At 49.6% G+C, this 22,319-nt stretch overlaps 1 long non-coding RNA gene across 1 annotated transcript; it reads right to left on the bottom strand.

The window, feature by feature from the left end:
* Positions 1-12,716: 12,716 nt before the first annotated feature.
* Positions 12,717-16,500, bottom strand: LOC134486350 (uncharacterized). Its single transcript, XR_010065153.1, has 2 exons — positions 16,344-16,500; positions 12,717-15,891 (listed from the first exon to the last, which is right to left on the bottom strand). It is a non-coding gene; the product is annotated as an uncharacterized LOC134486350 (long non-coding RNA).
* Positions 16,501-22,319: the final 5,819 nt, after the last annotated feature.

Here is a 22,319-nt window from a genome sequence, read left to right as displayed (position 1 = left end):
AGTTCGCAACTGGCTGTCTGTAACTCCTATTTGTGAGGATCTAACACCCTCACACAGACACGTATGCAGTCAAATCGCCAATGAACTTAAAATTAAAATAAATAATTTTAAGGGTTTGTACTGCCTATGTAGTTTTTAACATTTTATATTTCTGTGTAAGAGCATTTTCCCTTCATGTATGCATGTGCACCACATGTGTGCCTGGTGCCCGGGGAGTCAGGAGAGGGCAGGAACTGGAGTTAAGGAGCTGTAAATTTTTTTTTTTTTTTTTGGTTCTTTTTTTCGGAGCTAGGGACCGAACCCAGGGCCTTGCGCTTCCTAGGTAAGCGCTCTACCACTGAGCTAAATCCCCAGCCCCAGGAGCTGTAAATTATTATGTGGATGCTGAAAGCTGAACCCAAGTCCTCTGCAAAAGCAGTAAGTACTCTTACCCACTGGCCATGGTGCCCACCAGTTCCATAACTTTCTCATACATGTACATAATGTGGTTTTGTTTGTACTCAAAACAAAAACTGAGCTGTGTGCAGTGGCTCACCTTTGACCCCAGCACTGAGGAGGGAGAGGCAAGCATGTGTCTGTGAGTTCAGTCTCAGCCTGGAAAGTGCTGCGATTCTGGACATAGACCACCACACCTGGCTTAAGCCCAGTGTCTTCAAGGAGCTGGCACACCAGGCCAGAGTTCCGTGCCCAGCAAATGGCCCTTCTAAAGCTTTCTTGAAGGAAAGGAACCGGTCCTGGGACTTCAGGGACAGACAGGATTGGGGTAATGTAAAACTATCACCAGCACACTACCTGGCCTCAGAGAGCCTCAGTTCCTTCAGCTTTCAAATAGAAACCACATCAATGCATGTCTTGTGGGTCAGTGTGTGGATAAAATGCAGAAGATCCATCAATAGATGAAAGACGGTGTAGCCTGCTCACACTGGAATATTATTACTCAGTACAACACAGTATTACACAGTACAACAAGTACTGTGGTGGTTTGTCATAAGAATGACTCCCATGGGCTGGAGAGATGACTCAGTGGTTAAGAGCACTGGCTGCTCTTCCTGATGTCCTGAGTTCAATTCCCAGCAACCACATGTGGCTCACAACCATCTGTAATGGATCTGATGCCCTCTTCTGGTGTGTCTGAAGACAGCTACAATGTACTCATATACATAAAATAAATAAAGATCTTAAAAAAATAATGACTCCCATAGGCTCATAGACTTGAATACTTGGTCACCAGAGAGTTACACTATTTGAAAGGATTAGTAGGCGTGGCCTTGTTGGAGGAAGTGTGACACTGGGGGTGGGCTTTGGGATTGAAACCCAAGCCATGCCCAATGGCACTCTCTCTTCCTGCTGCCTGCCGTTCCAGATGTAAAACTCTCAGCTCCTTCTGCAGCACTGTGTCTACCTGTGACAGAGTCTGAAACTGTAAGCCAGACCCAGTTAAAAGCTTTCTTTGTAAGAGTTGCCATGATCATGGTGTCTCCTCACAGCAGTAGAGCGCTGCCTAAGAGAAATAAGGAGTAACACTCTAACATCTACCACAGCGTGGGTAAACCTTAGAAATATAGTGCTTAGTGATAGGAGCCAGACACAAGAGGCCACTTAGTAAGTGGTTCCATTCGCATGAAAAAATACAAAAAACAAAACAAACAAACAAAAGGTCAGAATAAGCCAGTCCACACAGGAAGCATCGTGGGAGAATCCAGGCACTAAGAGAAGACACACAGGCATGACTGGATTCATGAGTATGGCTTTCTCTCTCTCTCTCTCTCTCTCTCTCTCTCTCTCTCTCTCTCTCTCTCTCTTACTTTTGTTTTTGCTCTTGTTCCTTTTTTGACAGGATGTCTTGTAGCCCAGGCTAGCCTCTAACTTCCTGTATAACTGAGGATGACCTCTTCCTGTATAACTGAGGATGACCTCTTCTGTTTCCCCTACCTCTCCCTCTGGAGTGCTGGGATTATAGTCACATGTCCAACTGATGTGATACTGGGGATGGGATCCAGGGCTTTGTGCATGCTAGGAAGCACTCTCCCAAGAGAGCCGTGCGCTGCCCCAGGTCTAACACCCTTTGTACTTAAGATACACTAGAGAGGCTGGAGAGATGGCTCAGTGGTTAAGAGTACTGACTGCTCTTCCAGAGGTCCTGAGTTCAGTTCCCAGCAACCACATGGTGGCTCATAAGGGATTCGATGCCCTCTTCACTGTATCAGCAACAACATACTCATATACATTAAATAAATGGTTTTTAAGGAAGAAGAAGAAGAAGAAGAAGAAGAAGAAGAAGAAGAAGAAGAGGAGGAGGAGGAGGAGGAGGAGGAGGAGGAGGAGGAGGAGGAGGAGGAGGAGGAGGAGGAGGAGGAGGAAGAGGAAGAGGAAGAGGAAGAAGAAGGAAAGAAAGAAAGAAGGAAAGAAAGAAAGAAAATGCACTAGAACTAGAGGTGTTGGCCACACCCTCCTGTGCACCTATGTGCCACTGAGTCCCATTGAACCACACACACTTGCAAACAGGTCATTTCAAGTGGCACAGAAAGTACATTCGGACAAACATGATCCAGGAGAAGCACCCAGCACAGCCTGATCTTTGTACCCTTCATGCTGGCCACACATGATCAGATTTGAACTTGAGGTTCCACAGTAAGTGGGTATAGCAGGTATGTGTGTTGTGGGGTGGCAGCAAATGCCACACATGAATTTAGTCCCTAGCTTTCCTTCTCAGTATTTCTCGTGCCCATTCTCAAGTTCCTGTTGACAAGCCTTATGCTGGCCTGAGCTTTTGTCCATAGGGGTGGGGGTATTTTTTTTAAAGCCGCAAAACCTTCATCCCTTGCTGCATAGACATACCCATACCTGCATAGTGAGGCTGTCTCTTCTTGTCTTTCTGTACCAGAGCTTTGTTCTGGGCCCCACCATCTTGCTGCCTGCTGGGTCCTGTGCCACAAATGACTGTGGATGGTGACCAGATGTTGCATTGTAAACACACTTACACTCAGGCCTGAGTGTGAGGCTCAACCCTGCTCTTGAGTTGCTCGTACCCTGCAGGCTAACCCAAGTCCCCACATCCCCTCCAGCCCTCACTACTCATCCACTAGAAAGCGAGGCCCAAGACGCCTCTGGCCCCTCTTGGGAGAGGTTCGGGTGTTGCACAAGTGCCTCGTAGGCTCCAAAATAATCCAATTTCAGAAGAGGAGAGGGAAGAAGAGGGAGGAGGCAGGGGGAGGTGACTGAATGCCAGAGGAGGCTTTCCTCGAGACAGCTGTTTCATACTTTTTTCTCCATTTTATGATCTAAAAGTTTCCCAAAACAAAAAGATCTGTTATTTTCTGCCTCCCAGATATTACAGTGATAGCATGCCACGGCTAGATGACAATGACACAGGTGTAGAATGGATCCGATGTATGGAGAACTCTGCAAAGCAGGCTCCTTCTCGCAGAATCTGGGCTTTGGCTGCCGTCTCTTGCCATGATGTTCTGGCCACAGGGCCACAAGCACCATTCTCCTCTGCCCCAGTCTCTTAGCCCCAACAGGTTGGAAGGCTCTTGTACTCGCCCAACCCTCTTCCATCATGGTTAGGTACCACGCGACTTTTCATTTCCAAGTCTGATTACCACAGATGCAGAGTGAAAAATGATCCAATAACCCAGGAAATCCGAGCATCTCAGAACGAAACACAATAACCACGGCTGTGGCTGCCAGTTTCAGTCAGATAGATTAGGCCAGCATCGGTGGCTAGGAAAGGACACTGGAAGGGTCACTCTACTGGGATGAGAGAGAGGGTCAGTCACTAACCAGGCCATGTTAGGGCTGGAGTAAGTGCTGGGGACTGGGCTGCAGCCCCCCTTCCAATCCTGGCAAGGACTGAAATGGACATGAGCTTTTCTGCCTCTTGGCCTGAGGGGGGGGGGTCTGTGAAGTCGGGAACCATGAGGCCTGGTACAAGGTGCAGAGATAGATGGATGGATGGATAGATAGATAGATAGATAGATAGATAGATAGGTGATAGAGGTATTATATAGAGAATATATGTATATAGAGAATATATATACATATATATATATATATGAATTAAAGGTGGGTCTTCCCACTTCAAATGATTTAATTAAAAAGAAATCCCTCACAGATGTGCCCAGCCTCTTGGGTTTTAGTTAACTCCAGATGTAGTCAAGTTGACAACCAAGTGTAGCCGTCACAGAGGGATTTCAGAGAGCCCCTACCCAGCCCACCGAGCAGGCATCTAGCTTGTGTCCGTTTTAACTGAACTTTGCTTTTTTTTTTTTAAAGATTTATTTATTTATTATATATAAGTACACAGTAGCAGTCTTCAGACACACCAGAAGAGGGCATCGGATCCCATTACAGATGGTTGTGAGCCACCATGTGGTTGCTGGGATGAACTCAGGACCTCTGGAAGAGCAGTCAGCGCTCTTAACCACTGAGTCACCTCTCCAGTCCTGAACTTTGCTTTTTAAAAGGATCATATTCAAGTAACTCAAATATCGTTTCCTGATTTTACAGGCTTTTGGATCTGGGACATGTTGGTTGAGCCAGGGGTCTTCCACAGGTGTGCCCCGCATCCTGGCCATTCCCCCTGCCCATCTCCCACACACGTGGCTAGCCATAAGCTTTACACCATGGCCTGCCAGGTCTCAAGCAGGTGGTCTCCCTTCAGGCTCTGTGTGTCCCCTAGAGTGTGAGATACAACCTATCACCAAGAAGTCCCTAAGTGGTTTCACCACAGGGGACGTTTTGGGAATCAACCATAGACAGTGGTATTCACTCCACCCACGTGGTAGGCGACTGGTCAAATGCTCTGGCTACCTGAGCTAGAACTCCACCGAACAACCCTGGGCTTCTTTTTATTTATTTATTTTTTAATATTTATTTTTTTATCTTTTAACAATTATGTGTGCATGCGTGTCTGTGTTGTTTGTACGTGCAAACGAGTGCAGTGCCCTTGGAGACCACAAGACAGAGTACGACCTCATGCAACAGAAGTTATAGGCAGTTATGAGCCACCCAGCAAGGATCCTGAAGCAGAACTCAGGGCCTGTGCAAGAGCAGCAAGTATCTTTAAGCACTGAGCCATCCCTCCAGCCCTCCATATCTTACAAACTTCTTTCAGAATCATCCACCATTAGGAGATTGCAGGAAATCAATGGCCTGGGCCCACTTAGAAGGTCCTGAGCTGCTGCAGGAGGCAGCCCGGGCATTTGCACGTTGAGACCCATATGAGTTTATCACCAGAGACTCCCTTTAGTTCCTCCTTTCTGTTACAGTCAAGACACCATACTGATTTTCTCCAGAGTCTTGTGAACTTCGAGGGTGGTCTATGGTTTCCACCCAAGACACTGAGGGAACAACCAGCCTGGAGGTGAGAACCTCAGCTCAACCAGAAAGCCCCCCCAATCATCACGAGGTCACAAAAGTCCAATAACAGGTCATATCCAGGACGTGTGCATGCTGACCCAGGTGACCTGGGTGAGCTAGGTCAAGTGCCATGGTCAAAAGTCTCTAACGGCGCATGACCAAGCCTGACTGGGTTGGTTGTAGAAATGAGGTCATGCCTCAGTTTCCTCATCAGGACAGCAAGAACATTCCCCTGGACAGCCCAGGGCCCCATCCGCCATAGGGAAAATATTGCAACTAAAGGCAGCCAATGTAACTTAAGTGATAGGATGACACCTTGAAGACTTTGTCTATTTTAGTGTCACAGCAAGGCAAGGGAGTCGTGAAAAAATCGAGAGCTACTCAAAAAACAAACAAAACACACAGACACACACAGAGACATACACACAGACACATATACAGACACACAGACACACATACACACACAGACACATACATAACACACACAGACACACATATAGACACACAGACACACATACAGACACACAGACACACATACAGACACACATACACACACAGACACACACACAGAGACATACACATACCCACACACACAGACACACAAAGAGACATACACATACCCACACACATAGACACACATACAGACACACACACAGACACACACACAGACACAGAGAGACATACACATACCCACACATACAGACACACACACAGAAACATACACATACCCACACATACAGACACATAGGCGCGCGAGCACACACACACACACACACACACACACACACACATACACACACACACACAATCTCACTTCACACGTGAGCCCAGGGGGCTTCCAGTGGCAAGAGAACTGGGATGTGGTGACATACCTGCCTCCCACCTTTCCTGAGGATTCCAGCACAGCCGAGGTAGGACCTGGAGGTCCTGGTCCTCATCAGCCTTCTTTGAACCTCATGAGAAAGAAAGCTGGGGCAGGAGAGATGGCTTAGCAGTTAAGAGCGCTGGCTGTTCTTTTTTTTTTTTTTTTTTTTTTTTTTTTTTTTTTTTTTTTTTTTTGGAGCTGGGGACCGAACCCAGGGCCTTGTGCTTGCTAGGCAAGCGCTCTACCACTGAGCTAAACTCCCAACCCCGCGCTGGCTGTTCTTAACCAAAAGACTTGGGTTCAATTCCCAGCACCCAAATAAGAGCTCACGACTCTCTGTAATTCCAGTTCCATGGGATCTGACACCCTCACGCAGACATACATGCAGGCAGAATACCAATGTACATAAATTAAAAATAAATAAGTGTTTTTAAGTAGGAAGAAAGGAGGGAAGAAAGGAAGGAGGGAAGGAAGAAAGAAAAGAAAAAGGAAAGAAGGAAGGAAGGGAGGAAAGAAGGAAGGAAAGAAGGAAGGAAGGAGGGAAGGAGGGAAGGAAGTCATGCTGCTTGGCTCTGCAGTTCCAGTCCAAGCTCTGTGTCCCCCACCATCCCTCCGTGGGTTTAATCCTGGTGTTGGTGTGTTTACTGTGTAGTAGAAATCATAGGGGGACACATGCTGAGGGCAGTACATGTCCAACAGCCCTGCCTTCCAGCTGGAGTAGAAGGCCAACCCCCACAGACTGCTTTCCCAAGCCAGAAAACTGGAAGGGGGCCCTGGTTAGTGAGGACCCCATGGTGCACATTGGCAGCCAAACCTTTGGAAGGAGTCCCTACCCAAGGACCCTTCCCTGGGCTTCAGGGCGAGTAGCAAATCCGGGCCTAACAAAGGACAAAGAGACACAAGGACAGTTGGCCTGAGGTCTCATTCTGGCTTATGTATCTCAGCCAGTGATCACCTGATTGTCATCTGTGCCCATTGCCCAAGTACTCCTGTGGCTTGTCCCAGGCAGAAGCTGTCCTTTTCCATGTACAGTTCAGAGTTTGTAAACATGCACTCCAAATAAGCCAACTCACCGGGTCCACCCCTGTCGCCTCTGACGCCAGCACCTCACCCCATGAGAGCTGTCTACCTAGCTCTACTCCATCACTGTGTTACTGGCTATGACCACGGCCACTTCCAGTTCAGCACCAGGAAGCTAAGGGACTACAATTGCTGAGGACTCTGTCCAGGGACAGGCCGCAGTCTTCTCTCCCTCCCCCAGTAGGTACAGGTGCATTTTCTGCTATTTTTGTGGAGATGGAGCTTATCTTTTTTTTTTTTTTTTTTTTTGGTTCTTTTTTTCGGAGCTGGGGACCGAACCCAGGGCCTTGCGCTTCCTAGGTAAGCGCTCTACCACTGAGCTAAATCCCCAGCCCCTTTGAGATGGAGCTTATCTTAATAAAAGCTTTCTCAGCCCAGGCCAGCATCATGTCCTCCGCATCCCTTGCAATTGGGCCAGGTGTGACATGTGGACCATCACAAAATCAGAAATCCAGAACCACTAACTCATGCTTTACCCTGGGCCATCTCACCCCAGTCCTGCCCTTGGCAGGTGGGAGGGGAGGTCAACGTAGGGCTCAGTGTCAGCCAACACCCCAGGACCACGGGACTTTCATAAACCAAAATGTGGGTGACAGAGGTCTGGGACCTTGAGAGTCCCCAAGGGTAGCTATTACCCCCACCCCCAAGCTCGTGTAACTCCTCACCCAGCCATCCCATGCAGGACAGCTAGGGCCTGGAGTCTCAGCCCTTCCAGCCAGTCAGACTGATGGGCATTGGCTGGTGCTCCTGGCCAGCCAGCGGCTGAACTAAGCCTGAACTCTTACAGGGCAAGGGTGAAGCACGGGGAGACATCCCGCCAGCCATTTCTCAGCCAATGGTCTCAGCTGGTGCCTCCCTTTTGTTCCCGAGGGAGAGGACGGACGGGTGGACTCAGAAGGTGGCCGAGTAGGGGAACAGCCAGCTGCCACAGCATCTCCACTGCCCGCCGGCAAGGAGATCACTCAGGCCCAGATACGATCACCTCAGGACAGGCGGAAATTGGAGTGTCCCGGGTGCTTGATCGAGGAAGGAGAGCAAGCTGCGGCCACAGGGACATTAGAGGCTGGCGTAATGGCCTCATTCTGCTCCCCTTGCAGCTCTGTGACCTTGGGTAACTCTGAGACTGTGTGCTGCTGTTATGAAAAATCAGGAGTCAGGGAAATGGCCTCGGTGGCAGAGGGAGGGCCGGCTGCTGGGGGTGAGGGAGCCCTGAGTCCCCTCTCCATCAACGCTGGCTGCAGACCATTCGCCCCACCACAAGCCTCTTGCAGCAGGGCCTGGCGACCCCTGAAGACACACTCCCAACTCCAAACTGTAATGAGAGGAGGTAGAAGACCTCAGAGAAGGCATTAGAGGAAAAGAGATGTGGGTAACAGCTAGGGAAAGGAGACTCACGGGAAGAACTAAAGGATAACCCTTCAGAGCTATGCTGAGCACAGAGTGGGTGGCTGCATCCCTGGATACCAGGCGAGCTTGGGTACCCCTCCAAGGGCCTCAGTTTCCCATCCTTGGCCTCCCCCAGCAGGAACCAAGGACATTAACGGAACACTACCTTATGGTACTCCTCCTCAGAGTGAGCTGGTTTTTGGCCCATTTGCAGAGGGCTGAATTGATAGGGCCAAGACAATACATAAGGCCTCTTCCTGGCCCTGGCCAGCCCTTTCATAAGGCTCTTTCTACAAACAGCCTTGCATACCATTGCCCAAGCCTCCAGGTTCACAAGCACCCTGTCAAGATTTTGTCCTGTCTTGTATGATGGTGCATACTTGTAACCATCACCACCAAGGGCTGGGGTACCTCAGGGTGGGGACAAGAGGTTCTAGAGTTCAAAACTTGGGCTGTCTCGAGAAAGAAAGAAAGAAAGAAAGAAAGAAAGAAAGAAAGAAAGAAAGAAAGAAAGAAAGAAAGGAAGGAATGAATAATGGATGAAGGGAAGAAAGGAGGGAGAGAGGGAAGGAGAGAGGGAGGGAAGGAGGGAGGGAGGGAGGGAGGGAGGGAGGGAGGGAGGGAAGGAAGACGAGTGATCCTGTGTTTTTGTATATGTTCCTCTGTCCAACCAAGCAATGACTCCTGAACTTTCCCTTTTCTTTTCTCTTCCCCTTTGCACCTATTAACCAATCACATCGTGAGAGAAGTACAGACATCACCTACATCAGGGCTAAAAGACTGGAGCCATGTTGACCCACAAGTGTTGTCAGTCCAGGCTGGGTTCTAGCTTGTAGGGGGTGGTACTACACACAACACTAGCTCACCCCTTTGCAAAAAGAATTTTCTTGAAAAGCTGCTTTTCCATTGTTTCTGTGTGTTCCCGTGTGAGACACTGATATTATCTCTAACACCAGTACTCTTCAAGATCTTCAGTATAGACCCAGAGGCAGACAGTGCTAATGAACAGATGAGAGGTCCGGCCATCAAAACCAAAGTCAAGGGCAAGTGCAATTCTGCTGGGAAGTCCCAGGCTCCCTTCCTTCCTGGGGCCTGGCAGAAAGGCCAGGAGCGGTTCTATAGCCTGGTGAAAGGCCCACCATGCAGACCTTCCTCACAAACCTTCTGCATGCGCCTTAGGCTGACCTCAGCCTTGAATCAGGCACCTGTTCATCTCTCTGTCCCAGCACAAACTGCCAAGTGCACAAGTCAGATGCATACCACCAGACAGGCCTGGGGCAAGGCCTCCTCATGCCTCAACACCCCACCCCGGTGTGACAGCATCAATGCTAACATGAGACCCTGGAATGGGGAGGGTGAGCTCCGAGGATCTCTGCAGACCTACCTCCACCCAGTACTCTCCCAGTTTCCCGTACATCCTAGGTTCCCGAGGACTCCCTAACTCCTTTCAGAGAGCTATGACAAGTCCCCGCCTTCCACTGGGGACACTGAGACGGGGGTGGGGGGCGTGTCCAAGGTCCTCCCTTGCTCCACAGTTCTTTGCATCTCACATCCAAGCAGAGACCTCAAATAGCTTGATATGGCCTCCAGTTCCATATGAGGGCTAGGATAGTTCAACCTCTACCTCCAGGAAGGCAGCCTGAGCAATTGTCTCTGTTTCCCTCTAGTCTTGCACTCCCAGCACAAAGCACTGCGGACTGACTGCAGTTTAGAAGGCCCCTGCTAGATCCCTTCTGGAGTCACAGCGTGACCACCCTACCTCCATTGGAGAAGACAGCAGGCGCACAGTTTAATGGGGCCTGGAGGAGGGAGCTGGGGAGATGAGGCATCGTCGTGAGCCACTGGCTCTGCTTTCTGCATGCACTCCGTCGGCTTGCTACGCCATTCCTATTTACAGATCAGAAGAACAGGACTCTCCTAGGTACCATTACTTTGGCAAGGTCACTTTTGAGCACAGGCAATGCTGGATGTAAATGCACGTCTTGACTACCCTACCTTGGCTTCAGTATAAAGAGAGCAGGTGTTTAGCCAACAGCCCGAAGGCATTTAGATTGTCCCCACTGCTCAGAGACCATGTCCTCCCCCAGCCTATGAGGAACCTTCTCGCTCACTACTACAGATGGTAGCTCGAAGCCCATTGGAGTTTTTAATAGCCCCACAGTAGTGAGCGTCTTGGGCATAGTTGATAAAATGGGTCTTGGATGTTGGCATTTCTCTCCACTAAGTGAATCGGCTCTGAGTGTTGGCATCGTCTTGGGCTGTGCTAGGTCCCAAATGAATCAGTCTGCATGCTTCCTGCTACTGGGAAGCCACAACCACCACAGAGGTAACAGGAAGAGATATCACACCCTCCCTGGGCAGACCTGAAGCATATCAGGGCTGAAGTCTTCAGGAGACAAAGGCAGGCCAAGCTTTTGTGCTGGTGAGAGCAGTGGTCCCTGAGCGCTAGCTGCCACCACCACCCCCAATCCCCAACCCAATCTACCAAGCAGCTTGTGGGTAGGAAGCCAGGGAGGGCTGAGCAAGGAAGAATGGGTCTGTATGAGGCAGCAGTGTCCCCCCCCCCCCACTATGAGCAGGTCCTTCCCAATACAGGCCCAGAGGACAGGCACAGGAACCTCATCTCTGGTCCACTTCCTGCTTTCTATGTACCCAGGCAAGGAGTGGACCCAGAGGCCGACTCTGTTAATGGCCAGGTCTTGAGTCAGGTCATCGACCTGAGCCTCAGCACCTTGTCTCTGCAGTAACTGCCTGAAGTGGAAACTTAAGGGTTTGTTTTTTTTAAATTTTGGAAAGTCAGTTGTATCAGATGGTGTCCTGTTGGGACAGACACATGTAGGAGTGTTTCTCTGAATCAGACATGGGTGAGAGGATGTTTTGTTAAGGCAGACATGTGAAGGGATGTTTCGTTGAAGGGGACACAGGTGAAGAGATGTTTTGTTAAAGCAAGCATGTGACATATGACGTTAAAAAGGACCCCACAGACGGTAGACAATGCTGGATGGTCCTGGTACAATGTGTCTTTTTTTTAAATGGCCATCATCTGTTAGGACTTCACAGAAAGAAATGTACTGAAGAATTCTGGTGTTCTGGTGTTCTGGTGACTTCTTGCCACCTCCACGGACTAAGGCTGATTGGCAGAATGACATCAGCTGATGGAGACTTGCGTGCTGTTTTGCTGAGGCAGACCCGTGGAAGGATGTGATGCTTGGAGGGCGTATAAATTGGACTCAGTGGACAGTGACGGGGGCTTGCATAGCTAGCTCTACAACATTTCATTGGTCTCCAGTCTCAGTCTTCTCTGATCTTCACTTCATCGAGAGAGGCACGGCAGAGAACTTCTCCTGGTGTCCCTGCTGGTCCTGTTCATTCCCGCTGACTCATGCCCATTCGGCTGAGGCCTGGCTGTTTCTGCTGGGTCATGCCACTGCTAATGGTTCCTGTGCTGTCCTGACTCTACTGAACTAGACTGCTGGTATATATTCTGACAACGCAGATTGGATTTGCTCCAAAGAACCATTTCTAAATAGGTCAACTTCCCCCATATCCTAATAACCTTTCTTTCCCACTACCTCTGGTGTGTGGTGGGCTAGAAGGGAGGTTAAAGCATTTAAGAACCTTTATTAAAAATATGTTTTGGAGAAAAGCAAAGCCTTATACCTGCCTGTGCCAAAGGGCATGCCATGACTTTTCCGAGGAGAGACAAGCAGAACAATAGGCTCAGAGCCGGCCAGCAAAGCCTGAAGTGGAGCAGTTGCTGGCCAACATGTGCCAGCAACCATGCCTACCTCGGGCCTCAACCTTCACCAGCTATCTGCTTCTTCTCCCCAAGTCCCAGCTTACCCCCTCCGGGCACTGAACATGGGCACTCTTCCTGAACATGTGTGTAGAGTGTTTTGTGTATGGTGTATGTATGTAGTATATGCTTATGAGTGTATGTGCACACATGTAGAGACCAGAGCAGAACACCAGGAGTCTTAGTTAGGGTTTTACTGCTGTGAACAGACACCATGGCCAAGGCAACTCTTATAAGGACAACATTTAATTGGGGCTGGTTTACAGGTTCAGAGGTTCAGTCCATTATCATCAACGTGGGAAGCATGGCGGCATCCAGGTAGACATGGAGAAGGAGCTGAGAGTTCTACGTCTTGATCCGACTGCAGCCAAGAGAAATTGTCTGTGGTCGGCTGGGAGGAGAAATCTCAAAGCCCACCCCACAGTGACACACTTCCTCCAACAAGGCCACACCTCCTAAGAGTGCCACTCCCACCACACAAGGTTCATCCTCTGTTGCTTGTTGTCTTATTGCCTTGAGTCAGGGTCTCTCATGGAACTAAAAGTCCCCCTCCTCTGTTAGGCTGACTGGGTCCCAGGCTCTCAGGACCTTCTGTCTCCTCCTCCTCCTCAATACTGGGGTTATAAACATGCACGGCCATGACCAGTTTTTACATGGCTGCCGGGGATTCAGATGCAGGTCCCAAGGCTTAGACAGTGAGCTCTCTTCTCCACTGAGACACTTTCCCAACCCCATTAGAACTTTTGGGGTTCTTTGGCTTTTTGACAGAATCTCCTGTAGCCCAGACTAGCTTCAAACTCAATATGTATTCAAAGCTGACTTGACCTCCTCCCATCTCCATCCCTTAGGTGCTGGTATGTGCCACCATGCCTGGTTAGCATTCTAGAACTTTCCAGCTTTCTTTCTGTCTCCCGACTTGAGTTTCAATGTCTGCCTTGGCCATGAAGGCCTCAATGTCTGCCTTGGCCATGAAGGCCTGTGAAGAACCACTTCCAACAGGTTGTTATCATTCAACCATCAGGGCCTCAGAGTCCCTGCTCTGCCGGTCCCAAGCAGCACCCAGCATAGCACACTGTAGTCAGCCTCCCCAGGCTATGGCCTAGCTGGTCACACACTGGCGATATGGTTGGGTTGGCTTGTGGTAGAAAGGAGGAGAATCCCAATCACAGGGTAGACCTGGAACCCTCCAACAAATAGCACAACTTGGCTTAGATGCAATGGGCTGGGCAGGGACCCCTAGCCTGCTAGAAGCAAAATCATGTATGTCAGAGGGTCTGGGCGAGCAGCATTGGCAGTGGCTGCAAATCTGGGAGCCGAGGCTGGGAAGATCTTTGCCCTGCTTACAGCCAGCGTGTGCCAAGTTCTCCCTGCCAGAGCATTTCCCAAGCAGGTCTGGGAGCAGATTGGCACCATTCAGGCTTCATGCAAGGGAGAGGAAGGGAAGTGGAGAGTCAGCTTTCTCAGGCTTTGCTCTTAACCCCTGCAGAGCATTTCAGCCCCATGAGTGGAAAGACTCATAGATAACATGATGGAGAAGCTGGGACTCAGTTTCCAAATCCAGCAGGTATTCTCGGTCTGGCCAAAAGGAGAGCCAGCAGAGTGTCACTACACACAGCCATGGGGAATCTGAAGCCACTGGGCATGCCTTCTCTCAGGTCCTTTCCCAGTATGGGACCTTGTAGCTCCAAAGTTCCTACCAGGGCCTCATGAGCCCCCATGCCCTGGCTGAGTGCAATTGGTGACGAGTCCTTTAGCTGAGTCCCCACTGTTGTCATTCTGGGTGTATGAATGCCATGTCTGGTGAGACCTTGGCAGCAGTGACGGCATCGACGATGGGCTGTGTATATAAGGAGCATGCAGTTTATATAAGCCCCATGTTTATATAGGCCCCTCCATGCTCTCTGGCCTGCTGAGAACAGTCCTAGGACTATGGAAAGTTGGGCTCACCAAAGCGATGGGGACAGAGGACTTTCCTTACCAGAGTTACCCATGAGTCTTCTGCCTTGGAGTCTGTGGTTGTCATCATCCAAGGCTCACTATAGTGTAGACACACACTCACACACTCACACACACACACACTCACAGGCTCACCCACTCATACACACACAGACACATACACACACATACTCACACATGTACACACACATGTACACACTCACACACTTATACACACACTTATACACACAGACACACATGTACTCATACATGTACACACACTCATGCATACACACACATGTACACACTCACACACTCATACACACAGACACATACTCACACACACATGTACTCACACATGTACACACACTCACACAGACACATGCATGTACTCACACATGTACACAGTACACACAAGTACACACACACTCATACACACATCCACACATGCACACACTCCAGGCCAGGGTGTCCCTGCCCCTTGTGTCTTGTCCATACCTTGCTCTTACTATGTAAAGCACTTTATCCCTTCAGGCTCTTGGTCAAAAATTTGAAGCTATAACCCTAACCTGAGTGCACATCTATTTAAGAGGCTAAGGCAGGAGGATTGCTTGAGCCCAGAAGTTGGATAGCAACCTAGACAATTTAAAGAGATCCTGGGGAAAGAGGGAGGAGGAGAGGAGGGGAAGGAGGGGGAGGAGGGGAGGGGAAGGAGAGGGGGAAGGAGAGGGGAGGGAGAGGGGAGGGGGAGGAGGGGGAGGAGGGGAGGGAGGGAGGAGGGGAAGGGGAGGAGGTGGAGCTATGCCCAGCAAATTTTCTTCACAGTGGGCAGCATCACACACCTCAAAACAAACGCCAGTACCTAGCATGTCTGTTTTCTTTCCTCACTGGTTCCCTTGTGACACTACATCAAGGAAAGAGTAGCACCAAGTTACACGTGACCTTGGGAACCTCCCAGGAACTGAAAAGAGAGAGAGCCATTGTCCTGCTTTGTCTGGGGACAGTGTTGAGATGTCCTTTCCCTGCATGTTCTAAAGCCATCTGAACGTCTACCTATCGTTACTAAGCTAACCACTCCATGTTGGACACAGACAAGGAGATGGAACTTTCTACTTCTTCCTTGGACTCCAAGATAGTGATGGAACTCGGCAAACCCATAGGCAGAGAACTCAGTTCCTGACGTAAGAGACAAGTCACACAGCAAATCAAGCTAGGAGTGGGTGGAGCTGGGGAGGCCAGACTGTGAGGATGGATATCAGAGCTGGGAGCCCAGAGAGTCAGAGAGTGAGCTGGTGGAGGGCTAGTGGATGCCTGGAGAGGATTCAGGGAGTGCTGAGTGCAAAGGCTGTGGCGTAGGAATGAGCTATACGTCCTGACAGATCGCACACCAGAGAGGAGTTGTTATCAGAGGATTACCCAGGCTGGGGTCGCAGGATCAGCAGGGCCGGGTAGAGAGTCATGGGGCCAGCTAAAGAAGGAACAGATGAGAATTGACAAAAGACAACCTCTGGCCTCCCATCCTCCCTTCCCCTCTGCTCTAGCCATTCAGCTTCCCTTTGACTGCCTTGATTGTCCCATGATGCTCAGGACCATTCCTTGTACTTTGCTTTAATGCTTCATGCCTGACATTCCAGGTGAAGCCTGGTGGGGCAGGATGGAGGCTTTCCCCAGCTGTGGCTAGGTGGCTCCTTTGCTAGTGGCCCATTCATTGGCAGGAAGAGGGTGGCTCCTCTGGACTCCCGGTCACCCTAGGCACACACCTTCCCATGAGCATACATTAGCATCGCAGGTGGAACATCTGTCACAGTCCGAGTGTGTCACACAGGTATTCCTAATCCTTTCCTCCTCGGCCCTCAGAGGCCCGCCAGCCATTTATACCCATCACTCAGGGGAAAATAATGTCATTTCTGTTACACTCACCCTCTCCACAGAAGTGCTGTAACCATGCAGAGATGACATTGCAGGCAGCTCCGCTTGTGTGAGTGATGTAATCTCGGGGCGTTGCCTAGCAACCCCAACAACGTTTGGGAGACTCTGATTCTTGAGTGGGGTAAAGTCACATTTACACAGCTCAGTTAATCAGCTTCCTGGCAACTCCGCCAAGATGATCTCATTTTATTCATGATTATTTTATGTGAAACGCGCTTTTAGCTCTAAGAGAACACAAAGATTTAATTCAACACCCGCTATTGCTCTATGTTTCCAGGGTGTCGTTAACACGGCGTCCATGCAGATAACCATGGCAACACATGGGTAATTAGTGTATATGACGGGAGGTATTAATACAGAGCCGGCAGGCTCCCAATCAGCCCGATTACCACGTGTCATTACTGCAGTAATTACCTGCACTAACACGCAAATTGAACTAAATGGTCAATTGAAGTAAAGTGAATGGCTTTTTATTCTAGTCCCTAAATAATGTGTCTGCTTGGCTGAGTAGCTCAAGGTAAATAAGACTCTTAAATTGATGGCCTCACCACCACCCCTCCCTGGGTGGGAGAACTAGACTCTGAGGGTCCCCAAGGGTCCTCACAGTTTTAGCAGGCGGCGGTGTGCCCCTCCCCCAGGCCCCATATCACCAGCCCAGGAGAGGAAAACCACCATGCAGAGCTCTGGTCCTCATTAACTATCCTACTCTATCCTGCAAGGGTATCTCAGTCACCCCCAGGGGAGGGCATGGAACTTTCCAGAATGAGGTGGAGGGCAAAAGCCAATGGCCTTCCTCCCAGCAATGTTTCCTTGCTCCCCTCGGGTAGGTGGGGCAGAAGTGAATCTCTGGCTTCCTGTTACAGGATGTTGGGGGGGAAGGGTCAAAGGTCAGCCTGCCTTTATTAACAGAGCGTTTCTGAAATTCCATAAACTTAGAAGATCTTCAAACAGGAAGTCACACTGGACCTCTCAGAGACGCACGCACATTCCAAGTCTGAACGCTGATCCCTTCAGAGGAGAGGGGGTGGGGATGTCGGGCTGGGCCCTGGTGGGGACACAATGAAATCAACCCTCTCCCTTTTGAGATGCAGCAGTGGTGTCTGACCATGGCAGTTTAGTGCAAAGCATGGAATCCTGTGGTCTCCTTCAATGGGCCTGTCTGTCCCCGAGGCCACCTTCAGAGCTGGCCTCTAGGCCTGGGTACTGGCCTCTCTGAGGGACCCTGCTTAACCTGGAACAGGCAGGATGAAGGCAGATATGGAGCAGAAGAGAGCAAGAGGAATGAAGTCTCTCAGCGGAGAGCAGCAAGCAGGTCGCTCACGAGTCTCAGATGGCGGGAAATCCTGCCACAGGGAGCGCAGAGACTCCAGCCCAGCCCTGTTGCTTCCCAGGGTTACAGTATGGTGGTCCTGTAGGGGTAGGTGCCATTTCTCTACAAAACATAGTAAGACCCTCAGCTTTCAGATTGAAGGCCCATCTGCCAGTACTGAGGTGACAGAGGACAGGAAGGGAAAGTCACTCCATCGAAAAGGGGGTCTGCTGCCAACGTACAATCCTTACCTCATGGTCCCGGTACAAGGCATGGTACACACACACAGATCAGTGACACCCTAAGGATTACAGGGTACTGACATCAGTACCATTCTCCCCACAAGCCAGGAACAGAGCACCGCCTAGGAGTGGTAGGGACAGCAGCCTACAGGCTCCAGGTTAAGGGGCAGATGAGGCTGCCTAAGGCATTCCCTACAATCAGTGAGGTCTGTGACCAGAGATATACACGGCACAGTCTTATGAAAGAAGAGAACAGAAAGCCAGGAGCTCTGGTTCTTCCTGTGATATCTGGGGACAGGCAGTCTGAGTGGGGGCCATGCAGAGGCAAACAAAGACAGACACCACCTCCAAGCAAGAGGCCTTCTGCCCATGGGACACAGTCTGCTCTGTGCCAGGACCAGAGCACTGCAGAACATAGTGGCTGCTGGTCCCGGATGAGGGACCTGGGCTGGTGTTACTGAGTACGAAGCGTTTCCCCACCGGCTCATGTGTTGTAACTCTTGATCCCTAGTTGGTGGCACTGTTTTGGCAGATTCGAAACTTCAGGAAGTGGGGCCTCTCTGGAGAAAGTAGGTCACTAGGCTATTGTGTCTCTGGCCCCTCCCTGTCTCTCTGCTTTCTGGCTGTGGTGAGCTAAACAGCTCTGCTCCACACATCCCCACTACAACAGTGCCCGGCCCAACAGCAGAGGACCAAGTGACTACGGACCAAATCCCCTCCAAGATGTCAGTCCAAATAAACCCTTCTTCCTTTGGTTGTTTCTAGCAGGAGTTTAGGTCACGTGACCTGAAAGCCAATTTAAGAACAGTTAGGAAACACCGAACCAGCCAGGGCTGAGCGGGGCAGGACAAGTAAAGCAGGGGAGCCAGCTCTATCCCCCAACTCTACCTCCTCCAGACCACAGACAGCAGGAAAGGTGCTACAGCGGGAGCAGAGACGCCAGGAGCTGGGGAGACGGCTCACTCAGTAAGGCAACTGCGCATATGCATGAAGACTGACTTCGGATCCCAGCGTCCATGAGAAAGCTAGAGATGATGGTGTGAGCTCCAGTGCCGGAGCCAGAGACAGGCAGCCCAGCCTAGCCAAGCTGATGAGCTCTTAAAAATAAGGCGGAGAGGGCCAGAGAGAGCTCAGCAGTTAGGAACACTGGCTGCTCTTTGACAGAGGACCCTGGTTCATGGTGGCTCACCAGCACCTTTAAAGTCCAGTTCCAGGGGGTTGGGGATTTAGCTAAGTGGTAGAGCGCTTGCCTAGCAAGCGCAAGGCCCTGGGTTCGGTCCCCAGCTCCAAAAATCCAGTTCCAAGGGATCCAGCACCATCATCTGGCCTCTGTGAGCTCCTGCACATACATGGCGGGCACACCCATAGACATAAAATCTTAAAAAAAAAAAATTCTCTTTTAAAAATAAATAAGGGGACTGCAGAGATGGCTCAGTAATTAGCACTGGCTGCTCTTCCAGGGGATCCAAGTTCAATTCCCAGCACCCACATGGCAGCTCACAAATATCTGTAACTCCAGTTCCAGGGGAATCTGACACCCTCTTCTGACTTCCTTAAGACACTGTACATATGTGATGTGTATGTGTGTATACATATGTGTGTATATATGTATGTATATACATATGTGCATGTATATATGTATACACAGACATATATATGCAAGCAGAACTAAGAAAACAAAAAGAGAGGAAGAAAGAGTGCATCCTTAACCCAGGACCCGAGGGCCACATCACTGGCCTGTAAACTCTACTCGTGGAAGGCTGCCACCATTCCAGGCTTGCCTGACTTCTCCAGAAAGCAGAGCAGACATACTCTTTGTTTTATGACATTATTTTAAAATTAAACTAAACAGTGTAGGAAAAGGCACTGTGGCCCACACCTTTGATCATGGCACTCAGGAGGCAGAAGCAGGTGGATCTCTGTGAGTTCAAGGCCAGCCTGGTCTACATGTCTAGTTCCAGGACAGCAAGGGCTACACAGTGAGATCCTGTTGCTGTTGGTATTGTTATTGTTTTATTAAGTAAGATCTAGAGGGTAGGGAAGAGGGCTGTGAAATGCGGTCTTCTGGCCAGGAACTCACTGCAGCTCTGGTTACCTAGACCAGATCTGGGCAAGGCAAAGCCAAAAAGATCTGTCAACATTCTAACAGGCAATGCTAACTGGATTTAGTGGGGGGCAGGGGGAGACAAAACAAAGCAAGGAGAGGACATGTCGGGGGAGTCTGGTTGTTAAGGAGTAAGGGGAGTTAGGGTGGGAATAATTAATAACCTCCATTTACGTGTATAAAACACTCAGGGCTGGAGAGATTGCTGGGTGGTTAAGAGCACTTGCTAGGCTTGGTCTTCATGAGGGGAATGGGTTCTATCCCAAAAGCTGTTGCCTGTCTGTGGGAAATGTTCTAGCAGGGCTGCCTGGCCTGGTCTCAGTGGGGGAGGATGCACCCTAGCCCTGCAGAGACTTGATGTACCAGGGTTGAGGGGATACCCAAGGGGTCCCCACCCGCTCAGAAGGGGATGAGGTACAGAAGAAGGATCATGGGAGCAGGTGACCTGGAGCAGGCGGTGAGCAGGATGTAGAGTGAATTTACAAGAGTACTTACTATGCCTTCAGAGGACAAGGCTTTTGTTCTCAGTGCCACCAGAGCATCTAACAACCATCTCTAACTCCAGTTCCGCTTCTGGCCTCACAGGCACCAGGCTCTCACGAAGTCCACTTACAAACACAGGCAAAATACGTATGCACACACATGCACGATTTTTAAATTCTTTTTTTTCTTTTTTCTTTTCTTTTTTCTTTTTTTTTTTTTTCCAGAGCTGGGGACCAAACCCAGGGCCTTGCACTTGCTAGGCAAGCACTCTACCACTGAGCTAAATCCCCAATCCCTCGATTTTTAAATTCTCAAAGAATAAATAAATGATATTCCATTTTAAAAGAAAGAAGTCTGTAGAAGTCTGTAGAAGTCTTTGATGGGGGATGCTGTTTAAAAGCTTGCTTTTAAACCCAGAAGCGAGGCAAGCGTTTTACCTCAGACCCATCTCCTCAGCTTCGGAGGCACAGCTGTGGCCAGTGCAATATGATAAGAAAAACAAACAAAAGATGGAAAGGCTCTCAGAAAGGCAGGGACAAAGCCGTCACATTTCACAGGAGACAGGACTGTACACACAGATCTGAGGTAACCTACTGAGCAATCATCAGAATTACTGAGCTTTGCAGAATGTCGGGTATGAGATCAACACATAATGTCGTATTTTTACGTAACAAGACTAACCAAAAGGCTGGAGGAGGGCTCGGCAGTCCAGAGTGTTGGCTGCTCTTTCCATGACTGACCTTGGTTCCCAGCAACCATGTTGGGGGGCTCACAACCACCTGTAAGGCCAGCTCTAGGGGATCCAATGCCTGCTCTGACCTCCAAGGGTGCCCACACCCACACAGACAACAGACATACGAATAAGTAATAAATAAGTCTTTAAGATATACGGAGATCTGACACCCTCTAAACAGATAGACTGGTTTTCAAGTCCGGGGTCAAGATGCCAGTGGGGAAGTGATCGGAAGCAAGCCTACAGCCCTGGTTTGATCCTCAACTTTGAAAAAAAAAATTAAATGATACAACTTAACACAGTATGAAGAGATCTCAGTTTCCCAGAAGGAAATCTGGTTGAAGACTCGGGAAAATGTATGTAACGTTATTGATTGATGCTAATGGACACGTAAGTAAGTCACACTCACTGCAAGAAACTCAACACCATATACATACATGTTATACATGTTTGATTGGCTTTTTACGGTTTTCTTTTTATTATTAGTTCATGTGTATAGTTGTGTGGCCTGTAGGTATGTCTGTGCATCATGCATGTGCCTAGTGCCTGAGCAAGCCAGAAATGACCCCAGAGGGTGTCAGGTCTCCTGGAACTGGAGTTGTAGTTGTGAGCCACCATATGGGTGCTGGGAATCGAATCCAGGTCCTCTGGAAGAGCAGTCAATGCTTTTAACTGCTGGGCCATTTTTTTTTTTTTGACACTAGGGCTCATGTAGCCCAAACTAGCTTCAAAATCCCTATGTGGATAAGGATAACCTTGAAGTTCTTCATTTGATTATGAAGGGAAGGGAGGCATGGGACCACTGTGTGTCTGCAGAGGTCAGAGGACAACTTCTGGGAGTGGGTTCTCTCCTTCCACAGAAGGCTCCATGGATCAAGCTCCAGTCTGCTAAGCCATATCCAGGACCTGGTCTCTTTTTAACGTAATCATTTCCTATTATGAACTTTCCTTCAGTGTGTGTGTGTGTGTGTGTGTGTGTGTGTGTGTGTGTGTGTGTCTGTGTGTCTGTGTGTGTGTATGTGTCTGTGTGAGTGGGTCTGTGGGAGTGTGTCTGTATGCTCCTGTTCATGTGTGTCTGTGTGTATATCTTTATGTG

Source organism: Rattus norvegicus, chromosome 3 (assembly GCF_036323735.1).
Source record: "Rattus norvegicus strain BN/NHsdMcwi chromosome 3, GRCr8, whole genome shotgun sequence".
Taxonomy (NCBI): Eukaryota; Metazoa; Chordata; class Mammalia; order Rodentia; family Muridae; genus Rattus; species Rattus norvegicus.
This window is presented reverse-complemented; position numbering and strand designations above follow the sequence as displayed.